Here is a 22480-nt window from a genome sequence, read left to right on the forward strand (position 1 = left end):
CGTGTCCTTTCCCCAGGGCTCTTATTTAAATATTATGCCAGCTCCCACAGCCTACCACGGGAAGAATACTGCTATGTATACTCTCATAAAACTGCATAATTATGAATAATGCCTTGGGTTTTAACAAAATAAATCACCACACACCAAAAAAGTGCTTATTCCAACCTACTGCTGGAAGAGATTAAAATGCCAAGTGAAGTGAAGCATCCCTCTTCTGAAACACTGACGCTCACCGTTAGTTATTTATTTCTGTTGGCCATACCAGCTACCTGGCTGTGGAGTAAGGGCAGGGCTGGCAGGACCACCGGAACGCCTGGAGCCCACCACTGCTAGCGGGAGGACCTGGACCAGAGGTGCTGAGCATCATCCAGAACAGCGGTTCCCGGCCTCCTCCGGTACCTACCCCCAGACACGCTATTCCAGCCCCGATCAAGACATTAACAACGAGGTACGCTTGATTCTCATCCAGCTCAAAGTTTATCAGCTTGTAAGAAACGTACAAGCGAGAAACTACAGATAACGCGTTGCTGATCGCTATCACCAAGAATATAAAGCTCTTGTGATATGACACATCGAACATATGGTTTTAAAGACTTAATGTTTTGATCCACACGATGCCATTGTCACTTCAGCCTGGTAAGACCGACATCCGCCTGCCACCACGTTTCATCCATCCGAGGATGCACACTTCATCCTTTGGCAGAGAGCGCAGGACTCGGAAATAACGCAGTCACCACGGAGGTTTCTGCACGGCTACCGCTCCAGCCAGGTGCGCTCAAGGCAAGCTGTGAAAATCATCTCCTTCAATGGGCTGCGCGACCAAGGGAACCAGTACAAAAAAAAAAGCTATTGATTGTTTTGACTATTTCAACATCTACCGAGCCCAGCTGATGCTATCTCTGTTCTGTCAGATCCCACCTAATCCCATGAGCTGCCCCCAGCCCCGTCAATCCAAACGCCCGGTGATGCCGCAGGAACGCACCGACCCGGCACAGCCGGCGGCACTGACTCCCCGCCAGCCCTCGCCACGGCGCTCCCTCACTAGAAAATGGAATGTTTCACCATCGCCATCATTAGCCTGAATCCAGCCGAATCTGATGGCAGTCGGAAGCAGTTACCATCCGAATGCCGGCTGGCAGCTGGTGTGAAATACAGACCACGAAGCTGGGTTTTAAATGGGTGTCACACACATCACAGGCAGGGAAGTAATTGGCAACCTCGCCAGGAGCTGGAGGAAAGGAGCCGGAGACTGAATGGGCAGGAAGGCTGTCTAATGAAAGCACAGGGATTCCTTACAGCCGAGTTACCCTCTCTTCCGCAGGGAGGGCAGGTCGCGGCGCAGGCGGGACGTTGCTGGAGGCTCGCTGCCTGGCTGCAAGGAGGATGAAAAGAGGCCTTTGGTCTCTTGGCTGTCAGTCTAGCATCCTTCACTGGTACTAATTTTCCTGCATCATTTTGGAAGATGAAAGGCCGAGGCCAATAGTCCTTTCCTTTCAATGGAAATCACCTCTTCCACCTGAGCATCACATTGCTTCTCCTCATTTAACAGAGTCTGGCACCTGCACACTGTTAAAACCCTTTAAGGAGCTCCAGGCAGTTGACAAAAGGTGAGTGCATCGCTACCAGTCACATAGCACAGACGGACAAACCGAGGCACGGAGCTGCGAGGAGGTTTGCCACAGGCACTGAGCGAACCAGCAGCAAAGCTGAAGCCAGACCCTCGCGCGAGCTCCCTTTCGGCTGGCGGATGCAGGAGCTCAGCACGGATGAGGGCACGAGGGACCTGGCACAAGCCATCACACAGTAACTCGTTACCTGGCTGCATTTTGACTTAAAAAGGTCTGAACTTGGCCACCAGGAACTCGCAGAACATGTACAGGTGGGCCACAAAAAGATTTGGAAACCACCAGCAACGCTGAGCTCAGAAGCAAACTCCCAGCAAACGAAGCCCAAGACCCAGTACATAACGATGCTCCCTGCCCCCCGAGCCGGGTGCAAGTTTTAGGCTTTGATCTGTACCGTATCTTTGGCCGAGAAAAACCAAGATTTCCTCCCCAAAGCAGCAGAGACGGTGTCTGCAGACAGGCTAGGAGACGGGCTGACAGCAGCGGGCAGACCACTAGCGCAGCGGGCTGATAAAGTAAGGGCGTAAACCAGGAGCTTCATGGCAGAAACCCCACTGGTGTCGGCACCGTCCCAGCCCAGGCTCTGATGTGCTCTTTTGCTGAGTAGTTCTGTATTTTCTTGGTTCTGCATTTTCTTAGCAAGAGGCCAGACATGCCGGTAACAGTCCGTGAAGCCATACATTTACTCTGAGAGCGGCAAGTCTAATTACCCTGCCAAGCCTCGCCGCGTTTTTAAGGACCTTCCTTTTAAACTCTCGATAACAAGGGCTCTCCTTCCAAATACTCGGTGCAGCTCTTGTTTCTCGAGTTGCCATCGCTACCGAGCACTGTTTACGGGTCCCTCCAGCCTGGTACAGCTTCATTAGTGCCTGGCTCCCCAGGGAGAAGGAGGGAGCAGGGATCCGGAGAGCGCTGATCCCGGAGGGGAAGGCTGGCTTTTGCTGCCCTGCCCGAGTTGTGAAAGCGCCTTCAACACCAGCTGAGGACTTGGCCAAGCCCCACGCCTGCTCCGAGGGGTTTTTCGTACCACGTTTCACGGCAGATCCTCCCGTCTTTGCTCCCCGTGCAGAGAAAGTTTCCGATCCATCATTGTGGCTGGCCTGGGGCTCCTGCCTCACCACACTGCTCTCTCCAGATAAACATGGTGCTTTTTAAAATTATCTTTTGCCCACAAGCGAGAGACACACAAAAGCAGCCTTTCTGCTAGTCAATAATGGAAACTTTCAATAGATCAGGAACCGAGATATTTTCAGCATGTTTCGAATCAAGTTCAGAAAGACAGCTAGGGAAAGAGGGGAAAACATTCAGATATTTGGAGGGTTTCTGGCATGTTGGTAATATTTCCATCTTCAGTGCAAGAATAAAAGGTTTGGGGTTTTTTTTAAATAAATTGCAGCTTGAAGTTCTGCATTTTTTTCCTCCCCAAAAAACTTTCCCCCAAAGAAGAATCAAATCTGACCAGAAAACGCAAGGAAATTGCTGCTACATGTTATTCGGAGGCCAGTACTTTCTTCATTTCCACATGTGGACCAAATACATCTACCCTGGCTATCTAGGTCCTCTAACTTGAAAGACCTCAAAACTCTCAGGGGAAAAAAAAAAAAAAAAAAAGAGAAAAAGAATGTAAATGAATGCAAAAATGTAACGTGAATTAAACAGGCAGCCAGGGTGTGCAAATGCTGCTGCCACCTACTCGCAGCGAGCAGAAGGGCTCCGCACCACGCAGGCCTCCCAAAGCCGGGCACGCGTGCTCCCGCCAGCGCCGAGCAGGGCTGGCACCAGCGGCTGCTCAGGGGACAGGCAGCAAAGTCAGCACATGGAGGGGCTTGCTCTGCCGGGCGGCTCCGTCCTGCCCCCGCAGCCCTATCATCCCCTCCAGGTTCCCGATCCGGCCGTGCGGGGAACACGGGGTCAGGGACAACCCCGTCCTCTTGTCCGCTTGCAACACCCCCCCGCGCCCCGCCGAAGTCTCCCGCTCGGTGCTACAAGTCTAAGACTTTGCAGGAGATAATTTGACGCTCAAGGCCAACATTAGCAATGCCTGTCTCTCAACTAATCAGCAGGCAATTAGCTGGAAGAATTCAGGATGAAGCTCCAGACGAAGAGTAAACCTTCAGCCACTAAATTCCATCCTCAAATAATGAGACTTTATTTTAATTTCACAGTGATAATATTGCACTGCATCCCCTCCCCTTATTTACCTCCAGGAAGTAACATTAGCATTAAGAAAAAAATAATAATCCAGCAACCAACTTTCACCTATTCCTATATATCATTCATCATTTAATTTGAGAATTAAGCTCTGTTAATGGACACAAACTATCATTTTGAGCATGCGGGCAGTGTTAATATTTGCATAAGCTAACAACAACAACAAAACGTAGAGGACTAATACATGCACGGTCATTCTGTCTAACAGGAAGGATTCAGTTTTAATTTTCACAGAATATTAAAACACATTTTAATTAGATTATACTAGTGCCTCCCTAATAAGTGCTTGCAAGGGGAACGCCATTGTGCAGAAATATGCTCCGCAGTAGAAGAGAAAAACTTGCCAGTTAAGTAGCTTAATCATTGAAGAGCTTTGAGGTGGCTCCTTTTTTTTTTTTTCATTGTAGCCTTCTCACACTTTGCAAAGAGGTTGTCAGAGATGTTTAGTCATAATCATTTCTCTGGAAAATGAAAAGTGAGCTTGAAAAACAGGAGTGAGATCAGAAAAGAAAAGAGAAGAAAAAAACCTGTCAATATGTGAAAGACATCCTGTTCCTTCCCAGTGACCCAAAACGCCAAGGTTTGCTACTTTAAAAAATAAAAAAGGGAACAATCTCCAAGGAACAGCTTGTACGTGGTGGAGACCAGCACTGCCTCCATTGTGTTCTTCTTTTACAGCTAATAAAACCGCTTGAGCACTTTTGCTCTGAAGGATAATTTAAAAACAAAAGCAGAAAAGCAAGGAAGGTTAAATATGTAGATACAGCATCACCCTTACGTAAGCCCACATCTGTCACGGAGGTCAGAGCTCCAACAGCAGCGCTGCTCAACACCGCGCGAGACGATCAGCTCAGCTGCACAGAACATCGCTCCAAGACATCTCCTCCTTGTTTTATCCTGATGAACTTGCGGATACGACTCGCTCATCCCCCTCTCCCCCTTTCCCAGGGTGTCTTGCAGCTGTTAGTAAAGTCAAAGGCAAGTGGGCAGCTCAGCACATCCAAAAACCAGAACCCACCCGTAACCATTTTATTTCTCGCCTCGACAGAGTCTGCAGGCCTGAATGAACCCCGCTCGGGCACTGCTGAGCCCTCGGCCTGCTGCCCTCCAGGGCTGGAACCTCTGCCGACGCCAGGACGAGCCCGCCGGCGACGCGGGGCCGGCCGGAGGGAGGCAGGCCCTGCACCGGCCAGAGCGTTCACGTGCTGCACCTGGGAAAACGGAGATCCCATCCAGCCTCCTTTCCATATCATACAGGATACTCGGGAAAACGGTTTAAAAATAATCTCTATTTTTAAGTGTTCTAGTTCTAATTAACAAAATCTCACCCGGACTGGGGGGAGGGGGGGAAGCAATTACACAAAATCCTGTGTTGACACAGTCCTGTGATTACAGGTGTAGTCATCAAACACACGCAGTGACTAGAAATCTCTCCTCTCCTGTGCATCCCCTTCCAAAGCAAGACCTTGAAGCTATATAACAATGCAGAGTTAGGGCAAAAACCAAAAATTATTTTGCCTACTACACTCACACAGCTGCTCCTCTAACATTGCTTCTGCCGACCAAAGCTGCCAAAGGACAACCTGAGCAGCACGAGGCTCTGCCCCCTCCAAACCCAGCCTGCGCAGTTGCCCGTTCCCTTCCCAGGCTGGGGCAGGCGATGTGCGACAAAGGCGAAAAGAAGCGGGAGGCTGGTCCTGTGCTGAACAACGGGATAAAGAATATATCGACACACACCAGGGAGGACGGAGATCCAGGATGCAGAGCTTCGGCTCCAAAGAGCAGTTTGAGACACAGGGAATAAGCGGGTCTTTTCCCCCCTCCGCAAGCTGGCCACGAGGCACAGCGTTGCACACTCACGTGGGGTGGGAGCGGGGATTTCACTCCTGCCGCTGCTGCACATCTCCATCCTGGTGTTGTGCAAGTCTCGGTACACGTCCCAGCCTCTCGGGCTCTGGACAGGATGCAGGATTACTGAATCCTTGCGGTTCTTCTGAGAACAAAGGTGTCTTCACATATAAGTGTCCTAGGTTTAACACTTAAGTTTTCAAATACAATTAAGAAAAGCTATGAAAACTGCCAGCCGACTTAGCAAACAGACCGAAGTGATGAGGAGAAGGACCCAGCCCTCAGCCTGCTGAAAAACTGGTCCCTTTTCAGCGCCTCAAGTTGAGCATCCTAAAAAAAAAAAAAAAAATCACATGCGACTTCTGCAAACCCTTGGCCGCCAGCTGCTCCGCGGCGGGAGCTGCCAGCGCGGTGGCTGCCTGCGTTAGAGGGCTGCTCCCCCGCCTGCAGCCATGCCAGCCGACGCGGTGCGGAGGCAGCAGACTGCCAGCAGCAGGGACGACAGCTCCGTGGGACGGGACTAAAACCACAAGACAGCCCCAAACTTCCGTGTTTACCTCTGGTTAAAATAAAACACTGCGGCCTGTCCGACACACGGGTCTTTCGGCAGCAGAACCAGCCGTGGCAGCACCGGCCCCGACTGCTGGTTTCTTTCCCTGACGCCGGCACGGGGGAGTGTGTGCTGGCCCACGGCCAACCCGCACCGCGGTCAGAGGGACGCGGCCAGCACCGGGACCCGATTTCGGCATGTGCCAAAGTTGGCTGTGGGTGACACAGCACAAGCGCATGTCCGGCTCTACAGGTCGGGTACAGGCTGCCCTAAACAAAGTGCATCCGCCCTCCATCATACGTACTTGTGACCAGTGGCCCTTTTTAATATATTTTTCTCCTCCCCCGCCCCTTTTTTTTTTTTCTTTCCACTTTTTACTCAGTCAGCCCCCGTGTTTACAGCTCACTACACCACAAATCCTTATTTCATGTCACCCACTGGCCCAAGCTGTCCCCACTCACTGTTTCTCCTAGACAAGTTAATAAGATGGAAGGCTCCCCGGAGGCCTCGAGCCAGCGAACATTATCACTTGGAAGCAAGGCAGAAATACTGACACATCGGAAATGACTTCAAGCCTATTAATTACCCTTTCTTCTCTGGCAGATCTTCGAGAGAGAGCTTGACAAATTGAAAGGCAGGAGAGCTCATCCTTCCCTGCCCCAGAAAGAGCCCCCCCCCCATCAACAAAAGCAAACACCGCCCCCCCCCCCCCCCAAAACCTTCTTTGTTTCGTTATCAATTAAGTCATCAAAAATTAGCGGAAACAGAGGCTGCCTGTTAGTGACTGCTCTGCCCTGCCTCTCTGTGTTCCCATGTCCCAGGGGCCAGAGGAGGCAGGACGCCGACACGCAGCCCCACGGAGAGCGGGAGAGGCCGATGGGGACGGCGCGGGCTGGGGACCCCCGCGGGCGCCACGGGAGCATCGGCACGGCTCTCCCATCCATCAGAGGACATGGAAAATCAGCTGCTGCTGCACTGGGAAAGTGGGTCTTAGTTTGGAGCTTCCCATCGCTGACTGTCAATAATCTCCATTAATATGATCAAACCGGGCACCCCAGATGCACTTCAAAACCTTAGCGAATACCCCTCAGCCCATTCTTGCCCTCCCTCAAAATGTATTTTAAAATCCTTGCTGGCATAATTGATCCTAATTATTATAAGCATTAGATATTAAATGCATTCCTACAAGCAACGTGGCTTCAACTACGGGCTTTCAGCAAAGTCTATTGTAAAAATAAATGACTGGATTTCTTATTCAAGAGCTTCAGATTTGACAGTATTAATTTTGATGCAAAGTAGCCACGCAAGTCTAGATAAAGTCACTACCTTCCCCTATGGCTTTATTTTAAAGGTGATTTTCATAATTTCTGGTTGAAAAAAAACCCCTACAAAATAACTTGAACAAAAATCTTCAAGCCACTACCTAGAAAACTATCATTAAATCATTTGTTCATTTTTTATTAGTATCATTGTAATTAAAGAGAATCATATTTCAAAACTATATCTTCAACAGCACTTATCAAAACCCATCCCTGCAGCCTATCAATTAGTATTACAATAACCTCGCTCCCTTGTTGCCTTCGCTATTAGCATTTTGATTGAATGTCTGTTGAAAAGTGACTGGTAACAGAAGATTGTGTTCAGAAAGTAATGTTTCTTTATTCGCTTTCACTGAAGCTTGTCTAGTTGTCTCCAGTTCCTACTCAAAAGAGACAAGACAGTTCCAAAAGCAGTAATTTTGATGCAGGATTATTTTTTTCCTTCTCTGCGAGGTGAGATAGATTGGGTTAGGCTGGACACAAATGCTATTAAATCACTTGACAGCAGATTTGGGGTCTGCGGTCGGCTCTGACCTAAACACACTCGAACACGCACAAACTACCGGAGAGGTGTCACGGCAATAACAGCCGATAAGCGCGCCCCCAGTAAGCTGGGAAAACACACACCACAAGCCTTTGCAAATGACCTTTCAAGAGATTCAATAATAATAATAGTAATAATTAATCATGCATGAACTACTCAGGGAAGTTTTTGGCTACGTTTATTACTAATAGTATTGAACGTAAAAGGCAACAATTTATTAGATAACCCTTTGCACTTTGGGAACGTATCAGTGCAACTCGGAGAGAGTTAAGTTCACCAGCTGTAATAAAGCCTCTAACGAAGGACAGATCTGTAACTAACGTCATTACGGAGGGGAAATGGATGCATTCGGCAAGCACCATGAATTATAAAGACAAGAGTTCATTAAATCTACTATATTAAAATAAAAATGACCTGCCATGTCAGACAGTTCTATTTACTGATATTCCCACGGCTGATGCCTTCCCCTGATAAATCACATTCAGCAGGCACAACCAACAGTTATCCAAAAACATTTCAATTACTTGGACACGCTGGAAACTTGCAAGCAACGTTGGCTCGCCCTATAAAAACACCACGATCCCAAGGTTTGCTTTCAGGGCTTCGAGGGGAAAACAAACAGACCCCACCACCGAGTCACCCTCCTGCCTCTCCCCGACGCCCTCCCTCTGCTTCCAGCGCGGTGGCGATGACTCAATTAGACTAATAAGCAATTTAGCAGGGAGGAAAGAGAGGGAAACGTTCAGCGACTGTTGGCATCGCTAGGACGGAGCTGGTACCGACCCCTTCTAAAATATCCAGCCTTGCAAAAGCACGGCGTTCACCACGCCACAACGAGCGCAACGGGGCGGTGGAGGTCCCTGCCGCGGCCAGGGGGGCTCAAAGGCAAGGGCCGGGCTGGGCGAGGAGCGGACCCCGGCTGCAGAAGGCAGAGGCCGGTCCTGCTGCGCTTCCTTGCCCTCCTCAGCCTCCTCCATCCCACCTGCAAGCCAGCCCAGCTCCTGCGCTCTTCACGCTGCTCGGGAAGGCTTTTCAGAGCCTCTCTCCTCCTCAGCAGCTCCCGTCTCCGCTGGCAGTCAGCCAGGAGTGTATAATGGTGTCAGGTAGCAATTTCATTTTTAAAATGCACTTATCAAAGATTTAAGGTGAAAGATAAGAAGAGCATACTAAATCATCATAAAGGAAACATTGTATAAGGCATGGTATTTTACAAATCAAAACAGTTATCAAAATGAAAAGGTATGAATATAAAAACAAATGGAGCCAGCGCTGAGGAGAGGAGGGGAGGGAGCGAGCCAGATTCGGGAGACATTGATCAGATTTCAGGTTTTCTTGGCAGGTCTCAAAGCCTGCGAAGAACGGGAGCAGCGACACTTTCACTGTCATTTCAAAACAGAAATAAAATGCCAGGTACGTTTATATGTGAGCACGTACACACACACATCTAAACACAAACACGTGCTTATTTATATGCCTTTTCATATAGATAGATCTATAAATATAGATACATATTTTTCATACCATTACCCACGGCTGTTGGGTGCTTTTATCAAAGTCATCTGACCTGGAAAGCATCTGTTGTTAATACCACTGTTTTATTATTTATCAAATCCATTTCTTCATAGAATGACTAATTTCATACCCGCAGCTGCTCCCATCTTCCCTCCGCAGCTGCTCCTTCCCCGAGCAGCCAGGCAGGTTATTAGCCCACCTCCATCTCCCACCGTCCACGTGCTGCTTCTGAACCCTCCCGAACCCCAGGGCCGGGTACCGAACCAGCGCTTTGCGCTCCTGCCCTGCGAGGGACAAAGCGCAATCAAGCCAAATGGCCCGGAGAAAACCTGTGCGGCACCGCCGGGAGCGGGGGACTGGGCGGCTGATTTGCAAGAAAACAAATCCCACACTTTTGTCATTCGATTTTTTTTTCCGTTTTCCTGTAATTGCAGGGAACTTCCAGAGACCGGAGGAAAACAAATGTTTTTACTTCTTTGGGCCTGCAGGATGGAGCTTGCCAGCGGGAGGGAAGCAAGCCCTCCGCTCCAGGGACAGGCTGGCATTGAGATCTAAACAGAGGGAAACGGGCTTGCAGAAACAGAAATCGGCAAAAGCCAAACCCCTCTCCAATACCTTTGAGCGATTTTAGCTCATCTGAACTTCCCGTGAGCTGACGGGGGAATATTTGTTGCTACAATGATGCTTAAAGCATATTCTCTTGCCAGGCTTCTCCCTACGGATCCTGCCCTAATTTTGAGTGCGCTGTTGAACACGTGTGTTCACGTGTGACTCGCGCAACGGATGAGGAGGACGGTTTCCATCGCCAGAGCCTTGCTGCGACTGAAGTCGGCCACACACCTCTCAAACAACTTACACCAGGGCTGGCGATAGTCCCCACTAAGAGTAAACACGGAGCGATGGTGCCGTGGTCAAGGCACGAGCCACGGGGTCAGAGCCGGATCCGTGCTCAGCGCTGATGGGAGCCGTGGGCGAGCGAGTTCACCGCCCCGCGCCCCCGATCCCCATGCCTTACCGGCTTCACTGGGACGTGGCAAGGCTTAATTCGCTACATGCCTGCAAAGAGCTTTGAAACCACTCAAGGGAGGGCTGCGTAGGGTTAGTAGCACTGTATCTGTTCGCTCCTGGTCTTCTTCCAAAGTGGAGAAATGATAAAGCTGTTAGCATAGATAGGTGTTTTAAAATGGAGAACAATCTGTGAATTATTACATTAGTTGAAGGTACTCTGTGGTCCAGAAAACACTCAATAAATTAAAAACAAAAAAACCCCCCACAACCCAAATCTGCCGACCCGCAGTTTTCTGAAAGAAGCTGTTTTTCAACTTATTCTATCGGATCCAGCAAAAAAAGTGCCAGATGTTCTTACTTCAGCTTATATATACAAAAACATACAGAATAAGCAAAATCACTCCTTGCCAGCAGATATTAATCAACCTAATTAAAGAAATCTTCAGTCAAAACCTAATGTTTTGGGAAAACCGCTATCGAGCACAGGGGTAAGAGGGCACTGATGCGAAACGGCACGGACCCCGCGCGAGCTCCGTGCAACACAACCCTCCCGGCGTCGCTGCACAGCCCGTGTGCCCCGGGAGGCTGCGCCCGCCACCACAGGCTCTGGATCTCGAGATATCTGGGGACGCGAGGTCAAAGGTTCTCATCTGAAGGGACGAAAGAAATGTTGGAAGAATCACTCTTTTTAGAGAAATTTTTTCTCCCCTTGCTGCCGGTGGGGAGGTGAAGACAGAGTCACAGAACTCAATCCTTGCTCTTTCAGACAAGAAGTGGGAAGGAGCCAGTAAAGCAAAGGGCAGAGCCGAGCTCAGGCACAGCCCAGCGATCAGTGCTTTTCCTTGCCAACAAAGCGGGAGCTGAACGCAACGCCGTCACCTCATACCATCAGCGCGAGTCAGGGCTCTCTGTCCTTCGCTTGCAGCCGTTTGCCACGGGCTCATCAAAGCCAACAGATACACAGTGATTTACAGCAGCAAACTGTGCTCTTGCTCTGTTCAATTCCCAGGGTAGGAACTTGGCTCTAACCGCGGTTCAGGGCTTCTAATTTTCTGTGTCTCTTTGGTGGAAAAGCCCCTGAAATGCAGAATACACGGATGCGGCCGAGCCTTCAGGTAAGAGCCGCTGACTGCTGCAGGGCTCCGTGCACGGAGCGGCGGGACCCAAACCCTCCGTGTGTCTCCGGTCACCACCTGCAAACCACCACAGTGACACAGGGCAGGGATGCGGCGTCCCCACCGGCTGGAGAGCCGGCGGATACGCTGGGGCTGCAGAGAACTGCAACGACCTGTACCTTCTCCCACTGACACAACGCACCAAACACCCGCAGAGCCTTGCTGCTGTGCTGCGGCACAGCAGAAAACCAGAGCTGTATTAGAGGAAACCAGAGAAAAGCAACAGGCGTTCTTGGCCCACTCTCCAAGAATATTTTCATCTGTGAAATCCAGAACAGCTTCCCATGCAGAATCACTGCCCGCACCGATGGCTGCCTCTTCCCACAGGCCCGACCAGCCCTGCGAGACGGCTCCTTCTGCAGGACACCGGGCTCACGGGGGCACCGAGATCCCGGGGCTGGAGCCACAATGATGCTGGCTCTGCGGCCACCGAAATCAGGCGGCAGAGGATCGTGGACACGGAGTGGATCAAGCTGCAAACACTCTAGGGAGCGAGACGGCAAAGGCGCAGAGGCAGCCGCCTGCCTTTACCTGCCCAGACAAACCAGCCGGCAGGGGAGGGTGTGCAGAGGGAGAGGAGTAAAACGGCGGCGGGCGAAAGCTGGAGCAGGAGGCGAGGACGGCTCTGCGGGACCCGCCTTGAGACCAGACACAGTGTTACTGCAGCACACATTTTACCTATCTAAGCTAGTAATTTTAACAGCTTCTAATTTGCTAATACAAGAGGATTGATTAGGTGGAATGTATCCATGCAAGAGCTGTAAACCGTTAATTGCAGGGTAGAAATGTTTCCATTTACACACCCCATTGCCAAGCCCTCCTTCGGCAGCGGAGTCACTCGAAGCTTTTGCTTCGCAGTAACAACCCCGGCAGCAATTTCTGCTCCCTGGGCCCAGGGGGGGCGCGGGTCAGCCACTCGCTTGAGCACACCCACCCCGGTCAGCAAGGCAGGAGCACGCGTTCATGTACCTGCGCAGACCTACTACAGCTCGGACCAGCGTCCCCCACCTGAATTACCAACACTTAAAAGTAAACGCCCAGAAAACCAGACTCGCAGCCGGGGATGGCGAGGACGGCAGAGGACGGCGCGGCAGAACCCGCTCAAACAGGAGGCTCGGGGGTAAAAGCCTTTCCTTATACTACCAGCATTATTTGTGTAACCCACAGTTCTGCTGAATCTCAAGCTTTTGGGGATAGGGGATGTGTTATGTGTTTGTTTAAACAGATCACCAGGAAGCTTTACATAGGGCAACGACCTTGTAAAATTAAAGTCTTCAGCAACACCCAGGACCTGGGTGCGAGCGAGGTGGCAGCTGAGGGAGGCGATTTACTCCGAGGACTGCACTGGGCACAGGGAGGCAAACCAGCCCCTTTTCTGGGACACCAAACGGCTCTGGCTGACCATCTCTCAGCCTCTCCAGGCTGCTGGGAACGTCCTCCTCACCCTCAGCAGAAGTGCTCTAAAAGCTTTATTATCAAAACCAGCAGATATAAAGCGCAGATATAAAAAAAAAAAAAATAAAAAACACACCCCCAATGCATATTTGAGAGGACTCACCCAGTCTGCTTTCAGTGATCCACTGGGAAAGGAAAATAACACACCAGCGAGTGAAAGCCGTGCAGCACATCTCAGTATTTTCATATCACATTTTTGGGCACGGGCAGGCTGTGAGTAGCTGCCTATTTTCTCAAGGTCACCACGCTGATTTTAATTCTGCTCGTTGTATTAAGACTGCCCGTCTATGTAAATGTTGCATTTTGTTCTCCTCCTGTTTCTGGCCTTTCCTCAATTAACATTTTCAAATAGTCCCACAAGACTTGCAGCACTACCTGCTAATCACTTTGCTCCTGCATTCTTGGAAGCAAAAGGGTTTTGGTTTCATCAGCTGAGTAGATTCATAAGCAAGAACTTATTCACTGCATTTAGGGTTTCTTTCCATTCACAGATCATCAGGATTTTTGCTAATTTACCTGTCACTCAAACGGGCTGCTCAGGAGTGACAATAAAGATGGCAAACTCAAGTTGTATTAAAACGACCTCACTGTCTTCTCAACACAGCCTCAGCTGGGAAGATTACGTTGGCTGTTTCTGACACAAGCACTCATCCCGGCAGAGCTCACGCACACCGACTTTCTGCAAGTGCAACTGAACCATTATCATAATTTTTAAAACGTTCTTAAGTATTTGCACAACTCTCGCTTTACGTTTCGTGAGGAACTTCTCAGAGATGAGAAAGGCTCCGCTGATTTACTCTGCACTCTCCAATATGACTGTAGTCTAATTGCATTAAGTTATTGATACTGTTCAGTACTAAGTGAATGGGAAGATTTTTAAGACAGCGCCCATTAACCACAGTTCTAAGGGAAGGAAATGCCCCGCTTTCTGCTCGCGGTCCTGCCTACATCTAGCCCTGGATGCCAGGCAGATACCTTCTCTGAGACCAGCACTGCCATCTCCCATCTTTCTGTGGCTCTGCTTTCCCGTCCGAGGCATCTGGATACCTAGGCCTCTAGTGATCTGCAAAACCATCATTTAATGCACCCCAGAAAGCTTAGCTGATATTTGAAAAGCTATTTAATATCTTCTGTATACAGGTGCCACAGAAAATACTGAATATTTCCCCCTGCACACCTCTTCCCGCAAGTTTTACGCTCCGGCTCTGGCCCTCCCTTCCTGCAGTTGTTTCCATCAGGGAACGAGAGCAGGACGGTGCCTCCCGCCTTCGGTAGCGCCCGACACCCACGCTGCAGAGCCGCCGGTGGCCCAGCGCTGGCCATCGGGGACGCCTGCCTTCGCCTCGCCTCCCGTGCCAGAGAGGGCGCGGAGGGAGAGTGCCCGGGACTGAGCCCTTCAGTCAACGTCTGCTCCTGTTACTACCTGTATTAGGGCTAATTGAAAGGAGGTTGGATAAATTAAGAAGGTCAAAAAGGTCTAGCTGTGTAGGGCTCTCCCTCTGGGGAGGGGGAACTACATAATTTGTTTACGCACGTTAGCTATGAAGACAAGACACAAATGAGTTTTACAAACCTACTGTCCCTTACAATATACTTTTAAGTTGATATCTACCTTAAAGTCTGATTGTGTAACTGGAGACTTCCAAACTAATTGCTGGGCTGTGCTTGCAACCTTTACTGGAGGTTGGCGGGATTCTTTTTCTTATTATTATTATTGCATTTGTTTGTTAAACAAGAAAATAAAATTGTCAAGCCATCTCCCCAGTGCTGCTGGCAAGCCCAGTCTCTCCCGTTCTTCAGAGAAAGCATTTGCACACATCTATTCCTTCGGTGCGTCCCGGCCAGTGCAGCTGTTCGCTCCTTCTCCTCCTCTGGATGTAATTTTCATTACTGGTATAAAATTAAGCAATAAGGTATGACAGACAGTACATAGCTGGGCAATTATTCCAAGCCTCAGGTGGCGTTATCCAGCACGAGGCTGGGGGCAGAATGACTGTAACCACCCGAGACGTTCAATAATCGCCTTGAAAAGCGTGGCCAGGAGCCTTATTTGCTATTCTGAAACAGAGTCTACTGGGACGCAGGGCTCATACTGGCTTGAATGCATTTATTTTTACACTTCACGTAAGGTGCCCTGATGCAGCAGCAGCAATAGGTGCGGGCCAGGAAATTAAAAGACAAGGGAGATGGATCCAAGAATTGGCAGCTTTTCCTTTTTGTTTTGTGTTTATTAACACCGAAGCAGGGAGCAGCACCAAGCCCGTCGAGCTTGGGGCCACCGGCACGCTGCTGTGCGAAAGCCACCACCCCAGCAGCAGCTGTCACCCTGACCTGGGGGGATAACGCTCACGGTCCCCATCGCCCGATGCAGCGGCTACGAGGGAGAAATCGATGCCAAATGGGAAACTGGTGGGATGTGGCCACCTGGTCCAAGAGCGGGGCTGAAACCACGAGCCCCTTCCCCGTGCTCCGTCTCACCAGCTGCAGCCATCCCAACTCCTACCTTGGTTCCACCCGGGATGGAGGTGAACTCGCGACACGAAGCAGAGAGATGTGAATATTGCTCTTCAGCGTTGCAGCCGTTAATGTGTTTTACGACATGAATATTTATAAGTGAGGATGTAATATTAAAAACATACACATATAAAATATTAACATGGCACACGGCATAGCTGCAATCTAAATAGGTAGGTATGACTGATGGTATTATCGCTCTGCCATCACCGCTTCCACTGATAGGTCTGTAAATGGTAAATAATATTAACTAATGAACCTTCACAGCCCTCACGTGAAGTTTTGAAGCAAATATTTGCTTAAAAATCACTCTAAAACACCCTGTCTGCAGCTACTCCTCCCTCCGATCCCCTGTGCCTCGGGCAGAAGATAAACACCCCGCGTCTCTCCGCATCAAGGGTTAAAGTCTCTCTCCGCGCTGCAAAGCCCAGGTCCCTGGGATGAATTTCACCAGCTAGGGAGCGGCGAGGCCGAGCCGAGCAAGCGCTTCCCTCCAAACAACTGCACTCTCTGGAGCCCCATTTATGAAGCGATACAACTGACAAGGGAATAAAAGCCCGTCTCACCTAGGAAAGCAATAACGGTAATACCACCTCCATTTTTATCTTATGTCACACTTTTCATCCAAAGCCCTTAAAGCACTTTATGCCCTAAAAAATATACCACCACCGTGTTTGTGGATGCTTTTGCAAAATGCTGTGGGTCAAACCTGGCCGAACAGCAGCTCTCCCTTTAGCTCCATCCTTCTAAAGGCAGAACTACGTGAGCAGATGCAAGGTTCCCTCCGAGCTGTCCTCAAAGCGCTCAGTACTATCGCCAGACTGCTGCCACAAAAAGCTACGCTGAAAATGACCAAATTAGGCAATTATTTCTATATATTTTAAATACTCTTTAATCAAAACTGCCTGGGGATGTATTTTTAAATGCACATGACCTTGCCTTACTTGAGGGAGATGGCGATAAACAAATAATTGCAGTGACTCTTAATTATATTTATATCTCATCTATTAAAATGTCAATTATAACTTCAGAGGTCAACTACAAAACTGAGGTTTTGGCAGCTGGACAGAACACGAAAGGCTATTTTTCTCCTAAGAAAAGCATCATCCTTTGCCGAGGCACAGATGATATCTCACTAACAACATCACTCCTGTCTCTTCCAATAAATACAACCATTATGCCAACTGCTTCCACCTGGACAATTACTTTTATGCACTGAAATCTGCTAGATGGGGATGGTGCAAACACGAAGCATGACCCTCACGTTCCTCCCTGAGAGCAGAGGCCGCGGGAAGGACGTAGCAAACCCGTGCTCCCGCGCATGGTCTCGGCGGTATGAGGTGCACAAATCTTTCCGTGTGAATTCTGCGGATTTAGATCAAACCCGAAGCTCGGGCACACCGGTCTCCGCATGGCTGCAGAACTCCTGCGTCTCCACGAGAAGGCTGCTGCGATACCACGCACGGGTGCCAGGAGTCTCCGTGTGCCCGGCTCGAGGGCACGGTGCGCAGCCCACGGGTGCTGCGGGGGCTCGGGACGGCCTGGTCGGAGAGCAGCCGGGGGAGCTGCCGGGTCAGCCCTGCCGAGCTGAAGGGATGCTCACGGCGATGCAGCCCCTCGCACAGGCACGGAGGTGCCACCCAGCCCAGGACAGCCCAGCCCTGCCCGAGCACCCTCCTCGCAGGCACGGGAAACAACGGGAGGTTTGCAACAACTGCAAAAATCTAAGCAATTTTAAAGCTCTGCCACAATCAACGCCCGTCTTTCGGAGATGTTTTAACCCCTAACACACAGGATATTGTTTGTATCCCACAGACAGCCTTGCCTTTTTTTAATTTTGTTTCGTTTTAAGATTAAAGAAGTCCAAATCACATGCTGTCACTTCCCTCCTCTCTCCCCTGCCATTCCTAACTGTGAGTGAGAGTTAATTGATATGAAGACAACTCTGGGGGCTGTATGGCTTTGAAAAACATATAGCATTACGTTCAATACCAGCAATTACAGCTTGGGGGATTCAATCACTCAAAATCTTTGTCTTTTTGCAAGTTCAAGAGGTGGGACTGTCGCGATGCACGCCACGGACAGCTTCTGGAGCGGCTGATGGCTACAGGCAAGCACAAAACAAGTACACGCTGGTGGAGAGCATCTAAGCCTGTGATCATTACGACAACTAACCAATATACCACCTTCTCTTGACTCACCTCTACCCTCACGCTTAACAGTCGCAGAAAGGGGAGAAAGGGGAGCTGCCAAACAAATTTATCAGGAGACGCTCCGCTCCACTGCATTTTCCTTTCCACAAGACCTACACAGCCTGGGAAGGGCTGAGCCCGCTCCCGCACCCCTCGGTTCGGACACTTTCATCTAACCCTTCCTTCCTCCCTCCTCCTACGCAGCCCGCCGCGTACGCCACTTTTTCTCAGCTTTGCTGGATACAACGAACAGGCCTCCTGCTGCCGGCGTTTGGGGATTGCCCAGCGCGGGCAAAGCGCAAGGGCAAGGCAGCCGCCCCGTCCAGCTCCTGCTGTTCAACGTGCTCAGCGGCAAATTGGTATGCTTTCTGGAGCTCCCTTCCGTAATGAAGTTAGAAGGACATCATCATCTTGCCAGGCTCCCTCCAACCCCAAAGATCAATAACTAATGCTGAACTCCAGATTTTATCTGCACATTGCAAGGGTAACAAAATAACACCGCCCTGTTTTTTTCTTTCCAATTACTAAATCCTTTCATGACCGACCCAGTAATTTTCAGCTCTATGAAATTTTAGGCAGTGAAGAAGGTGATGGAAGTGATCTTCCAGAGCGTTTAGAGAACTTCTGTCTGTGGTTTTGCTCCATGTACAGAAGTGCAAAAGCACAGTACAGGGTACAGAAACAGAGGATTACCAACACTTTCTTTCTAAAAAGAAACAGCATCTTAACTAAGCTGACCCAGAGATATTTGCCTTCTAAGTGCTAGTGCACTGCGTGCCCACTATCACAGCTAAGTGGCCAAGCTAGAAGGAGAACCCTTGCAAGAAGACACGGCATCCCAGTGAAGCTAGGGATCGTTTTCCCTACACTACCCCCAAAATTAACCGCTCCTTCAATTAAATACTCACAGATTTTGCAGCCTGCCATTAATACAGCTAGACAGACGGGCATGAAATGCAATAGCCCTGACTCTTATTTTCCTTAGAGAACATCCAGGAACAGTTGGACATTAAAAAAGAACAAGACACCAGCAGAGGCAACAACGTGGTTAGCTTGATGACATTTTTAATGTTATAAAAGTTATGGGCTCCATTGGCAAGGCATTAAGTTTTATTTTGGGTGGGGTTTTCAAGCATTCCCAAGGTATTAATAAAACCGTTCAACAATGAGCAGCTTTGAAAATCCCTCTTACTACATCTGGTTAAATCTCTGCATTCCCACTAACTAATCGGTGTTGGCCGCGCGTGCAGGCGAGTTACACGCTATCCGAATATACACGCACGAGTAACACGCACGTGCCAGAATTATGTCAACAAATATTCTCAATTTGCTTGCAAGGAAATTTATCCCGCCTCCTAGCAGTAGGGAGTGAATTTTAATACTTTTCCTTTCCCTTGCCTGCGTTGATTATTCTAGGCATAGACTAACTACAGTAAACCACAATGGATATTTTATCTGCTATTTCTCTTTCCCGTGGCTAATTTGAAGATACAGATTGCAACCCGCAAGTGGTTTTAAGAATTGCCATTTACACTGTTGCTGCACGCTACCGCATTTTAAACATGTCTCCAACACAATCAGAATGTCACAATTTGTAAAATCTGGGGTGATTTTATAAACGATCGATGCAGCAGAACTCACTTCATCACAACAGCCCACTAGCCAGTTTATTAGCCTGATTAGTGGTAGCTACCCATACGGAGAAGGAAAAAATGTCTGAGAAGACTAGATAAAGTCAAGCGTGAAGATGAAGATGACTCTCTACCCTGCCTTTTACACTTGTTTCTTCCTTCCACTTGTATTTGGCAGAGGTAAAGACCCGGAGCTCAGACTTTCATGCCCCTCTGGCAGCTGCTGCAGCCACAGACCCTCGGCACCGGCCAGGCTTCACCCGAATTCACAGGAATTTTGGCTAATCCCAGCGAATAAGCAGCATTGTCCTTCACCCAGCAAAAGGGTAAGCCTGTTCCCCGGGATACAGCCTCACAAACAGAGCCGGCCCTCCCGGTGCCAGAGAGCTCCCTTATTTGCCAGGAGCCGGGGGGGCCCAGCCCACCCTGCCCCCAGGACGGCACAAGCAAGCGGGACAGACCCGGGTCCGGAGCCTGACTCTGGTGGAGCATACGGGAGGTGCGGGTAACATCACCCCCACCTAAGGGCATTTGGAGCCTGCTTTCGGTCCTTTTGGACTCTTAGTTCCTCCCCCCCCTTAGATCTCATCTAGGAGCTTACACGAGGATGCTAATGAGAAGAGAAATGTTATGGCTTCCATGTAGAAAAAAGAGGCTATAAAAAAAAAATTAACCAATGAAATAAATCACAGAATTCCTGGGGGAAAAAAGGAAGACCTATTGCCTCTCGTCCTTAATACACATTGTGGGGAAAAAGCCCTCTCTGCAAAAAACAAAAGGTTTCACGGCAGCTAAGGTGCCCCCTTACATCTGGAGGCCTCAACTTCAGCAGTTATGGACCTCTTCTCCAGATAAGGTAGCGGAAAGATGCTTTTGAAAGAGGAATCCATCCTCTGGGGCTTATCGCTCAGGTTCACACCTGATAGCAGGGCTCCCCAGTGTGCTATTCCAGCTTCCCCCAAGAGCACAGGAAAGCTGAAGCAGAGCCGTTAGAGCAGAGCTCAGCACTAACAGAGCACAACCACCACCGCTTCCCGGTGCCCGCACACCTTGGAAAGTGCTTACAGCAGCACAGTGCCACCGGCGGGGGACAGAGGGGGGATCACCTTGAGGTACGCGGGGAAGAGACGAGCGTCTTGCTTGCAGGAAGCAAAGGAAGGACTAACACACCATTGCTCTGTTTTTAATGTCCCTGCAGAGTCTCCTGCCTACCGTAGCGGTGGAGCCCAGTCAAGGCAGGCACAAGCCGTTGAAGAGACCACCAGTGAGTCTGGTGGGCAGGAACAGAGCTCGCTGCAGGCACAGCCTCAGTGGGAACAAAATTCCAGGATTTGGGACATTTCAGCAAATGGAGACTTTCTCCCCCTGTCTCTGGACCAGAGCCCCTCTCTGGGGACAAGGCAGCTGCTGGGGCCACCCAGCCCTGCCGATGGGCTGCAGTTGTGCTGCAGGACAGGCTGACGTCCCCCCGGACAGGCTGACGTCCCCCCGGACAGGCTGTCCACGTGGAGCCCCCTGCGCCCTTGGAGAGGGACGGTGGAGACCTGCTCGGCGGCGTGACGGAGGCAGAGACAAGAAACCGCAGGTCAGGGACTTGCAAATCAGACTGCAAGAGCCTCAAAAGGACAGGGCACGGCGATGGACGCCAGGATGCATTGCCAGCCTATCTGATGCACGCTGCATAAACTTGCCAGATTAAGAAACAGTTTAAGAGCAGAAAACGAGGAATACAAACAAAAACAGGCAGAAGACTCGCTGAAACACATTCACAGGGGGCAAATCTGCTGAGTACGTGCCTTACTGCAACCAGAGTCCCCCGGTACTCCTTGAGCCCAGCTGCCAGCAGACCACGTCAGAGCGGGGACGCGGGGCCTTTGTGGCCAGCACAAAAGCACCACATAACGCAGCTCTTAAACGCAACAAACAGCGTGCCAAGATTCAGAATGGAGAAGGGTATTTATGGCCCGTTTAAGGGTGGTTGCAAAGAGAAGGGTGGAAAATTCCCTGGATAAAAAAAGGACACTGTCAGGGGTTGAACTTTCCGAACTATATAAGAGTTTTAAACACTTGGTTCCTGTTACAAAACTGATGGGCACTGGCTGTTCACATGCCTTCCTTGGCTCCAAAGAGCTTATCTTTCCAAGCAAGTCTTTTGCTCACTGCTGCTGAATTTTCCAGGGTACTACGATCCCTGACTTCAGAGCGGGATCAATGCCTGGGAGGGAACTGCTGGAGGGAGGGAATGCTATCCTGGAGTTTGGCCTGACTCACCCAACCATCCGCATGCGTGAAGTTGCTTGTTAAAGCAAATATCAGAACAGTGAGTAATTCTGACAGCGCTGGGAGGGCAGGTCCCCTGACCCTGCCGTGGAGATGTAGACGAGGCGGCAGCGGCCGGGCACTCTGGGCTGCTCCCCTCTCCCAGGGCTCCCATCGCTGCCTGGCCGGGCACGGGCCCCTTTACACCCTCTGGCAGCCTCCCTAAACAAATGGGCTACATACACCACTCGGAGTAGCTGACACACTTAAGGCGAGACAATAACCGTATGAATGAAGTGAGCCCCCACAAAGAGTAAACTTAAGTGTCGGGAGTGCGAGGGGCAAACGACAAACCTTGGGGCTACAGGTCCACGCCGACGCACGGGGGCAGAAGCCACAAGCTGCGCTGGCTTCCCGCGCTGCCTCCAAACACACGCCGCGTTAAAGCGGGAGACTGGTGGCATAAAATCAGTCTCGTTCGGAGAGAAGGGAAGCTGGTCTCGGAGCCTGCCCCCAGTGCAGTTTCTGGTGCCCCTGTGAGAGCCCAGGTACGTTTTACCCCCAGCCACCTGAACGGAGCGGCTGCCAGGCTGCTCTCTGCCTGGAGCTCGGCGTCTCTGCTGCAGCGATAATGTGA

The 22480-nt window shown here is 50.2% G+C and overlaps 1 protein-coding gene across 4 annotated transcripts in view; it reads right to left on the minus strand.

Annotated features, from left to right (window-relative positions):
• The window catches only part of MSI2 (musashi RNA binding protein 2), a 259854-nt gene that overhangs the window by 79040 nt on the left and 158334 nt on the right, over window positions 1-22480 (minus strand). The gene's annotated exons all lie outside the window — the stretch shown is intronic.

Source organism: Platalea leucorodia (genome assembly GCF_965183815.1).
Source record: "Platalea leucorodia genome assembly, chromosome: 16".
NCBI classification, from domain to species: domain Eukaryota; kingdom Metazoa; phylum Chordata; class Aves; order Pelecaniformes; family Threskiornithidae; genus Platalea; species Platalea leucorodia.